Raw genomic sequence first — 10,000 nt, 5'->3', positions numbered from 1 at the left:
TTCGAACGCACATTGCGGTCCACGGATACAATTCCTGGACCACGCCTGGCTGAGGGTCGTTTACGTAACCATAAACTGCTTGCGTTGCTCTTGTAAGTCCCCGCCGTCGCTTACCTCTCCAAATATATTTTTGGAGGGCGCCAAAGAGCGTTTCGGAGTCGGGTTGCAAAGATGCTACGTACGAGCGAATGATGGGCGTTTCGTCGGCGTTTGTCGCGGTTCTGTGAAAATTGCCAATTTTTGCATTGCGTCTTATAAACACATACAAATATATATATATCTAGTTTCCACGAGAGGCGAAGTAGGGATTGGTATTTCTTACGTTCGGACTTGCGTGAGTGTTTTTACGGTGTCGTGAGTCGTATTGAAAATACGACCGCCCGTAAGGCACCGCTTCGACGAGGATCTCCAAATCTCTCACCTTCTCTGCGAAACGATTCGCCTTGCGGAAAGAAGCGTTTCCACTCATGAACATTTAACGCGCTCCCGACGTCGCCTGAAATGATGCGTATATACGAAAGAGGTATATTTACAAGAGTCTCGCGAGACTACAGAGATGGACACACAAATTATAAAAGAAAGAAAGAATACTGTGTGGCACACAGAGTGTGTGTGGTGTGGCAATGTTAAGCCCCAGGGAGAGAATATGCCTGTGCGTGGATGAGTTTCTTAACTCTACGTTATAATTGCCATACGGCGGAGGGTCGTCGTTGCCGGCGATTTCGACAAACACACATTCCTTTTCGAGTCTTCGAGGGAAGAGACGAAAGAGATCTCTCGTTCTATCGCGAACGCTTTGATGATCGATGGACAGCGGAGCAAAGCGCAGCAATGTGCGGGATGAGCACGTCGTACTTGATCGGGTCGGAATTATTCCCCGTCGTCGACGTGTCCTCGCTAATCTGTGCGATTGCCATTCCATCGCCACGTTCGCGTTGAATCGTATTGATGACGGCCTATGAGCGTCTTGAGATCTTACTCTCTTTCTCTCGTGTCTCTAATTTGGTTTTGCGTTTGATCGATGATAAATCGTTTCGTGCGCAACGTTTCTGTACCCCCGTGGTTTTTGGTTCAATTATATAGAAGTAGAGAGAAAAAGAAATCCCACCGGGTTATATGTATTATTATTTTTTTTTTTTAATAATATGTATACTCCTCTATTGGCGAGGCTTATTTCGAACTTGATTGTCACACGACGCAAAAGACACACTTGTGTGTTCACGCACGGAACAGCACCGCGGAGAGAGAAAAGGTATATCCAATGATGAGAACCTTTATGTCGGTCGCCCCATGTCTTTTCTTTTCTTCATTGTCGATTCGTGCGGAACCGCGCGATCTGTCGGTCGTCCAGTCCCCGAAAGTTCTTTTCGACGGACGTTAAAGTTAACCGGCCAGATCGTCTAGCGAGAGTTTCCGATCGACGAGAGATGAAGAAAGAATTATATTGACACTTTGGTGTGGCGCATAAGGCATATATCGGTTTTTTGTTTACCTTTTTCTCTCTTCTGTCGTGTAGTGTTGTTTCGTTTTCTTTTTTTTTCTTTTTTTTTTGTGCTTTGTACGTTTTCGCGAGTACTACTTTTACGCTCTTTCGGCCGAAACACACAAAATTTTGTATCACGTACGACGACCTCAGAGTAGGCGAGATTACCCGCTGAATTTAAGCATATTACTAAGCGGAGGAAAAGAAACTAACAAGGATTTCCTTAGTAGCGGCGAGCGAACAGGAATTAGCCCAGCACTGAATCCCGCGGTTCTGCCGTTGGGAAATGTAGTGTTCAGGAGGGTCAATTTATCCCGAGACGTCGAACCGCGTCCAAGTCCATCTTGAATGGGGCCATTTACCCGTAGAGGGTGCCAGGCCCGTAGCGACTGGTACGCGTTTCGGGAGGACCTCTCCTTAGAGTCGGGTTGCTTGAGAGTGCAGCCCTAAGTGGGTGGTAAACTCCATCTAAGGCTAAATATGACCACGAGACCGATAGCGAACAAGTACCGTGAGGGAAAGTTGAAAAGAACTTTGAAGAGAGAGTTCAAGAGTACGTGAAACCGTTCAGGGGTAAACCTGAGAAACCCAAAAGATCGAATGGGGAGATTCATCGTCGACGAGGCTGGCTTCCGTTGGTGCGCAGATAGCCCGTAATGGGCCACTTCGGTGGTTCCAGTGCGAGGGTACACCATCTTCGGCAAATGTTCCGGTCGCGTAGTCGTGCACTTCTCCCTTAGTAGAACGTCGCGACCCGTTGCGTGTCGGTCTACGGCTCGAGTTGTTGCCTGTCGTGTCGCCTTCGTGCGCACACGGCAGACGCTCGATCGCCTGGCCGGCTGCGTGACGGTACTCTGACGGTATCGGGCCGCAACCAATCCATTTTCGAATGTGTGTGCGTCAGGCCCGCCGCAAGCTCGGTTAGTTTGTCACCCGGATGGTACGGACCTAGCGCCGGCTCCGGGCCTAACCAGCTGTTAGCAGGCGGTGTCCTCGGACTGGCCAAGCTTTGAATTACCGGTCAGCGACGCTACTGCTTTGGGTACTCTCAGGACCCGTCTTGAAACACGGACCAAGGAGTCTAACATGTGCGCGAGTCATTGGGACATGTAAACCTAAAGGCGCAATGAAAGTGAAGATCGTACCTTAGCGTCGATCAAGGGAGGATGGGCCGCGTCACGATGCGGCCTCGCACTCCCGGGGCGTCTCGTTCTCATTGCGAGAAGAGGCGCACCCAGAGCGTACACGTTGGGACCCGAAAGATGGTGAACTATGCCTGGTCAGGACGAAGTCAGGGGAAACCCTGATGGAGGTCCGTAGCGATTCTGACGTGCAAATCGATCGTCGGAACTGGGTATAGGGGCGAAAGACTAATCGAACCATCTAGTAGCTGGTTCCCTCCGAAGTTTCCCTCAGGATAGCTGGCACTCGCTCGTTCTCTTTTGATGAACGTGTGCGAGTCTCATCTGGTAAAGCGAATGATTAGAGGCCTTGGGGCCGAAACGACCTCAACCTATTCTCAAACTTTAAATGGGTGAGATCTCTGGCTTGCTTGGATCAATGAAGCCACGAGATTATATTGGATCAGAGTGCCAAGTGGGCCAATTTTGGTAAGCAGAACTGGCGCTGTGGGATGAACCAAACGCAGAGTTAAGGCGCCTAAGTCGACGCTTATGGGATACCATGAAAGGCGTTGGTTGCTTAAGACAGCAGGACGGTGGCCATGGAAGTCGGAATCCGCTAAGGAGTGTGTAACAACTCACCTGCCGAAGCAACTAGCCCTGAAAATGGATGGCGCTGAAGCGTCGCGCCTATACTCCGCCGTCAGCGGCAAGTGAGGTTGACGTTAGCTTTTTTTAAAGGCGCGTCTTCCATGAAGCTCTGACGAGTAGGAGGGTCGCGGCGGTGTGCGCAGAAGGGTCTGGGCGTGAGCCTGCCTGGAGCCGCCGTCGGTGCAGATCTTGGTGGTAGTAGCAAATACTCCAGCGAGGCCCTGGAGGACTGACGTGGAGAAGGGTTTCGTGTGAACAGCCGTTGCACACGAGTCAGTCGATCCTAAGCCCTAAGAGAAATCCTATGTAGATGAGGTGTCCTAAGAGAGAGCAAAATATCATTAAATGATAAACACACACCCATCGGGCGAAAGGGAATCCGGTTTCTATTCCGGAACCCGGCAGCGGAACCGCTTACCAATCGGGCCCTCGTAAGAGTGTTCGTCGGGGTAACCCAAAATGACCTGGAGACGCCGTCGGGAGATCCGGGGAGAGTTTTCTTTTCTGTATAAGCGTTCGAGTTCCCTGGAAACCTCTAGCAGGGAGATAGGGTTTGGAACGCGAAGAGCACCGCAGTTGCGGCGGTGTCCGGATCTTCCCCTCGGACCTTGAAAATCCAGGAGAGGGCCACGTGGAGGTGTCGCGCCGGTTCGTACCCATATCCGCAGCAGGTCTCCAAGGTAAAGAGCCTCTAGTCGATAGATTAATGTAGGTAAGGGAAGTCGGCAAATTGGATCCGTAACTTCGGAATAAGGATTGGCTCTGAGGAGCGGGGCGTGTCGGGCTTGGTCGGGAAGCGGGTCTGGCTGACGTGCCGGGCCTGGGCGAGGTGAACACATTGATGGGAATCCGAGCTCGGTCCCGTGCCTTGGCCTCCCGCGGATCTTCCTTGCTGCGAGGCTTTCGTCTAGAACGATCGTCCTCTTCGGCCGCCATTCAACGCTCAGCTCAGAACTGGCACGGACTAGGGGAATCCGACTGTCTAATTAAAACAAAGCATTGCGATGGCCCCCACGGGTGTTGACGCAATGTGATTTCTGCCCAGTGCTCTGAATGTCAACGTGAAGAAATTCAAAAAAGCGCGGGTAAACGGCGGGAGTAACTATGACTCTCTTAAGGCTTTATATTCGATACGATGGTAGAGGCCTGGGAACTTGAGCTGTGGGGCCTCGTAGCCATCATACCGGATTTAATCCGGAAGAGAGGTGAGAACTCTCATCGCTGAGGTGTCGGGCCGGGCTTGCCCGGTCTAGTATCCAAGATGAAGAGTTAATCCACCAAGGGTTCAGACCATTTGTTCGCCATAACAGCTGCTGATGACCAGCATAGAGAACACCAGTGCGAGTGGTGAGTAGTGTATAACATCCGCTGGCGGACCGGATGAATTTCGGTTGGCGTGTTGTGTACGACGTACTGTACACCGCGTCAATCGATTTTTATTTGCCTTTGAGGCTTTTTGAAGAGGTGCAGTTTTTTTGCTGTAACCCGGTTCAAAGCAACACGCCGTCAGTACTCGGCGTTAAGCGACACGATCGCGCGTGTATCCAAGCCATTGGGGCAAGGCTACACGCCGCCCTCGTGGAGCGAGACGTCTTGTACTTGGCGGCGTGAAGCTACACGCTGCTGAGAGCGTAAGTCCGAAGACCTGACGGAGCCCTAGCCGCAGGCCACTTTCTCCCCTCGCACACTGGCATCACCGTACAGCTCAAGGCAACTCGTTCGGCTTTCCAATGAGACGAGTCAATGGTGGATTTAATAGTTACTCGGGGTAGATGATGCGAATACATAGCCTCTCGCTCCCAAGTCACTACACGCGCCTCCTCGAGGCCCCGCTGGATACCACTGATATGACGTGGGAACTAAGTCGGTAGTGGCGGGGCGGAGGGACCTAGGCTGGCAGACAGGCGCGGGTACATAAGTGCCCTAATAAGTAAAGTTCTTTTAAAGGAAGTGGAAGAAAGGAGGAGATATTAAGCACTAAGTGCTGGTCGAGAAGACCCTAAAGTTACAAACTGTGGAGAAAGGTAGCGGGTCTGTCAGCAGTAGGCCCCTTCGCTTTTGGATTGGACACCTATACGACATGGCAAGTACCTGGAAATGAAACTGATTAATGAAAGTGAAAATAGACGGGAGACGATCACACAAACATAAAATTATGGCCAGTGACAACAGCGCTCCCGCCTCGGACGTAGAGGATCCCGGCCCTGGGTCCTCTGCGGCGGACTTGTCCGCTATGGACAGGAGGGCCACTGGTAACGATTCTGGCAATGCCCCTGGTAATGACTTCGGTATGTACGTGGATCTGCCTCTGAGTGGGCAAATAAAATGTCGGTTCTGCGGGAGCCGAAACAGACAATTTCTGGAAGTTGGGGACTTCATAAAGCACCTGGACCAGCAGCACGCAAATTGCAAAGTGGGATGGAGATGCGCGCAATGCGAAAGAATATTTGAGAAGGTCCACGCGTGCAGGTGCCATATCCCATGGTGTAGAGGGATGGCACCAGAGCAAGAAGGTCGGTTTAAGTGCCCCAACTGCAGAAGTGCCTTTAATACACGGATGGGGCTCTCGCAGCACGAACGACACCGACATCCAGTAGTAAGGAACGATGCAAGGACGAGGGAAGCGACTTCAAACCGTCCAGTCAATAGAGCCTCGGTCTGGACAACGGAGGAGAAGCAAGAACTCGTCCGACTAAATGAGCTGTATAAAAGCCTGAGACAGCCAAACGCACAAATTGCAAAGTTCATAACTACTAAAACCGCCAAACAAATCGGTGAGAAAAGGAGGCTCATGGGATTAATACCCACTCGGAGGACAGAAGATGTTGTCGAGGAGGAAGACTCGAGCTCGAGTTCTTCCTATGAATCGGCAACAGAAGAACAGACGGAGGAAGAATTGATGGAACAAACCGACGTCTGGAAAGAGCCGTTTAGAGCGGCAATAAAGGCCCTCCCTCTAAGCGAAGATCATGAATTGAAAGGAATAGAGAGAATGATCATGGAGTTGGCCGACAAGGAGGAGGTGGAGCCCCTTGACACCGAGCGTATCATCGACGCAATGATGGACAAGTTGAAAGAGGAAATAAGGGCAGAAGCTAGCGTCAGAAGAGGAGATAGCGGGAATAGAACAAGGGAAAGCGACCGCACCCGCTATCTCAAGTACAGATACGCTCGGTACCAAGAGTTATACAAGAAATGCCCAAGGAAGTTGGTGGATATGGCGGTCGCGGGAGAGAAAATAGAGAACAGGAAGCAAATTGAGCTTCCTGAAAGAGCTGATATTGAGGAGCTCTACGGTAACCTGTGGGGAACTAGTGGACCCACCACAGGTATACCGAAACTCGGAGGGGGCCCGAGTACAATCTCTCCTCTAGAAGAATGCTGGAAGCCCATCTCCATGCAAGAGATAATAGAGAAAATGAAGAGAATTAAAAATGACACAGCGGCAGGTGTCGACGGCGTGAAGAAGGCTCATTTAAGAAAGCCTGGATTCCTTCACATATTATGGAAATTGTATAATGCTCTCATGCTGTTCCAAACGTACCCAGAGCAGTGGAAGAAAAATCGAACCACCTTAATACCGAAAGCCGGTAAAGATACAAAGGACGTCAAAAACTGGCGTCCTATCACAATTGGCTCGCTACTGGGTAGAATATACTCCGCTATGATAGACGTGAGATTGCGGAAAGTAATTAGGAACAGCAGGAGGCAAAAAGGGTTCACAATGGAGGATGGATGCAAATACAACATATCCATCCTCGACAAAGTAGTGAAGGAAATGAAGGAGAAAACAGGAGGAGTCATCACGGTCGTCGACATATCAAAAGCATTTGATACTATCCCCCATAAGGCTGTGGGAGATGGGCTGAAGAGGAAAGGTCTCCCGTCAGCAGTGGCGGATTACATTGAAAGAATGTATGACGACTGCTGGACAGAAATAAAGACCAAAGAAGAAAACGGGAGAATAAGAATAAGACTAAACAGAGGGGTAAAGCAGGGCGATCCACTATCGCCGCTGCTGTTTAACACCATTATAGACCCCATAATTGATTGTATTGACGAGACGGCGGAGGGCATTAAGATTGGAGACGAGATAGTCTCCATTCTTGCTTTTGCGGACGATCTAGTCTTAATAGCCAAATCTGCAAAAGAGGCGGCAAGACAGATCAAGAAACTGAACGAATACTTGAATAGCCTGGGTATGAATATACAGGCAAGTAAATGTGCAACATTTCAGATCGTCCACAAAAACAAAACGTGGCACTTAAAGGACCCTGAAATTAAAATAGGGAATCAACACGTGCCAGCGTCACAGCCAGAAGACGCTATAAAATACTTAGGTATTAATATCAAACCTTGGTCGGGGTTGCAATGCTTGGAAGCTAAGAGCATAATAAGGGCAGCAATGAACATAAATATGATGGGGCTCAAGCCCCACCAGAAAATAGAACTGATCAGAGTTCATTTGCTGCCCAAATACATTCATATGCTGATTGCTAGCCCGCCACCGCTTAACCTCCTGGATGAAATAGACCAGGAGGTAAAACAAGTGATAAAGAAAATCCTACATCTCCATCCGTCTACCGCGGACGGATTGCTATATACTGGTAAGAGGAACGGAGGCCTAGGAATCCAGAAGGTTGCAGATATTGTGCGTATCGCAAAGCTCCGGAATGGCCTCCGAATGAGAGATAGTGAGGATGAAGCGGTGGTAGAGGCCTACCGAAGACAGGAGGACATTTTAACTAAGTATGCAAGATCGGTAGGCCTCCAGTGGCCAGCAACTGAGGAAGAACTAGAAGCCAATCGTTGCAAATTAAAAAGAAAGTGCCACGAGGAATGGGGACTACTCGTCTCACAGGGCCATGGTGTTTATGAGTTTTACGATGACAAACACGGGAACGCATGGCTATACAAGCCAGAATTATTGAAGCCATCGCGTTACCTAGATGCCCTGAAACTACGGACCAACACTTTCGGCACAAGAGTAGCATTAAGGAGAGCCAGGAGGGATATTGATCCAATGTGCCGAAAGTGCAAAGTCCAAGCCGAAACCCTGGGGCACGTGCTGGGCAACTGCATACACACGAAGCCAGCACGGATCCACAGACACGACGAGATCGTGAGAATGATCGAAAATAAGGCGCCAAGCGGTTCTACGGTGTTCAGAGAGCCTACAGTTAATGTAAACGGAGAGTTGAAGAAGCCTGATTTGGTTATCAAAGACCAAGAAGGCAACCTCCGAGTAGTAGATGTAACAGTCCGCTATGAGGATAAGGAGAATCTCCGAAAGGCTAGAAAAGAGAAAATAGACAAATACAAAGAAACCGCAGAACACTTAAAAGTGAAGCTAAAGTGTAAAACAGCCGAAGTACTACCAGTGGTAGTAGGCTGCAGAGGCGCCATACCGTCAGGAACGGTAAGGAACCTGAAGACCCTAGGGTTTACAAGAGGCAATATAATTACTGTTGCGATGATTGCCCTCCGTTCGTCGATAGAAATCGCGAACGCTTTTATTGACTACGATTGACGACAATCGTTGTACATTTTATCTATTTATTTATTTTGCTCTACGTGTAGTGATCGTCCTATTTATTACTGGACGCGACTTCGGTCGAGAAAATTTTAACACTGACACGGCACAAGCCAAGACTATTTATTAAAGGCCTATGGCCAAATGACAAAGCAGCTGCCAGCTGAACGAATTCCAGCCCGCTTGGCCTTTTACACCAAGCGGTGCGAGTCTCTGCTGATACTATTGTACAGTGAGGCGCGGGGCGGATTCTATCACATAGAATCCGGGGCGACACCTCCTCGCGGTTTTCCCTGGACGCGCACCTACGGTGCAAGACCAAGCTCGCCTCCCGAAAGGGTCCCCGTTACTAATTTTTCCAAGCGCCGAGGCAGGTCCTTTGGCAGCGGCCTAGAAAGTAGGCCTCGGATAGAAGTTAATCCATTCCCGGGAGTTTTGTACATATTTTTATATACCCAACGTGGGGGTTTAACCACGGAAGTATACGGCTGCTTAAGTAAGTAGTACCGTACAGAGAATAGCCAAATGCCTCGTCATCTAATTAGTGACGCGCATGAATGGATTAACGAGATTCCCTCTGTCCCTATCTACTGGGTCCTAGAAGGTCCAGGGTTTTATTCCCTGGTGCGCCAACCCCTCCTCCAAGTGGTAGGACCTGGACACCCTCGGGTGACGAACGGGGCTCTGGTTGGAAGTGCTCTTACGTGAGTGATCGCTTGCGATCACCGTGGCACTCGCAAAATCGGAAAACTCCTCGCCGTGGCAACGACCCACCGGAGCGTAACCCGGTGGTACGTCACGGGAGTGAGACCGAGGGTCTTACCTTAATTGTGTGTCGGACCGCGGGGAGAAAAACCCCTCAACAAATCCCGACCTCTAAGCCGGAGACCGCGGTGAAAGAGGGTCGACGTTCCCTGCACGAACGTCGATGATCGGTGGGAGCACTGATCGCCTAGTGGCTAAACCTCAGGACTAAGGCGAACCCTGTTGTATAAGCCTTCTCCCTGGAAAGGGCGTCACCCGGGGAGTGACTGTTTTTCGTCCCAACTCGTGGGAATAACATGGAACAAGATAATAAACAAACCAAAACAAAAAACAACAAAAACAAGACGAAGAAGGGAGAAAAGAAGGAGAATAGAGTTGGAGAAAAGGCTATAGCAGAGGCCAATAAAGAAACGAAAGAGAAACCAAAAAAGACAACTAAAAGCAAAC

The 10,000-nt window shown here is 49.8% G+C and overlaps 1 non-coding gene and 1 pseudogene across 1 annotated transcript in view; both read left to right on the top strand.

The window, feature by feature from the left end:
- Window positions 1–59, top strand: part of LOC143219593 (5.8S ribosomal RNA) — a 155-nt gene extending 96 nt beyond the window's left edge. Inside the window, exon 1 of the ribosomal RNA XR_013011388.1 lies at window positions 1–59. This exon is cut by the window's left edge and continues 96 nt beyond it. This is a non-coding gene — a ribosomal RNA (5.8S ribosomal RNA).
- A 1,568-nt stretch (window positions 60–1,627) lies between these two features.
- Window positions 1,628–10,000, top strand: part of LOC143219627 (large subunit ribosomal RNA) — an 11,501-nt pseudogene continuing 3,128 nt past the window's right edge.

Source organism: Lasioglossum baleicum, unplaced genomic scaffold (assembly GCF_051020765.1).
Source record: "Lasioglossum baleicum unplaced genomic scaffold, iyLasBale1 scaffold0055, whole genome shotgun sequence".
Lineage (NCBI taxonomy): Eukaryota > Metazoa > Arthropoda > Insecta > Hymenoptera > Halictidae > Lasioglossum > Lasioglossum baleicum.
This window is presented reverse-complemented; position numbering and strand designations above follow the sequence as displayed.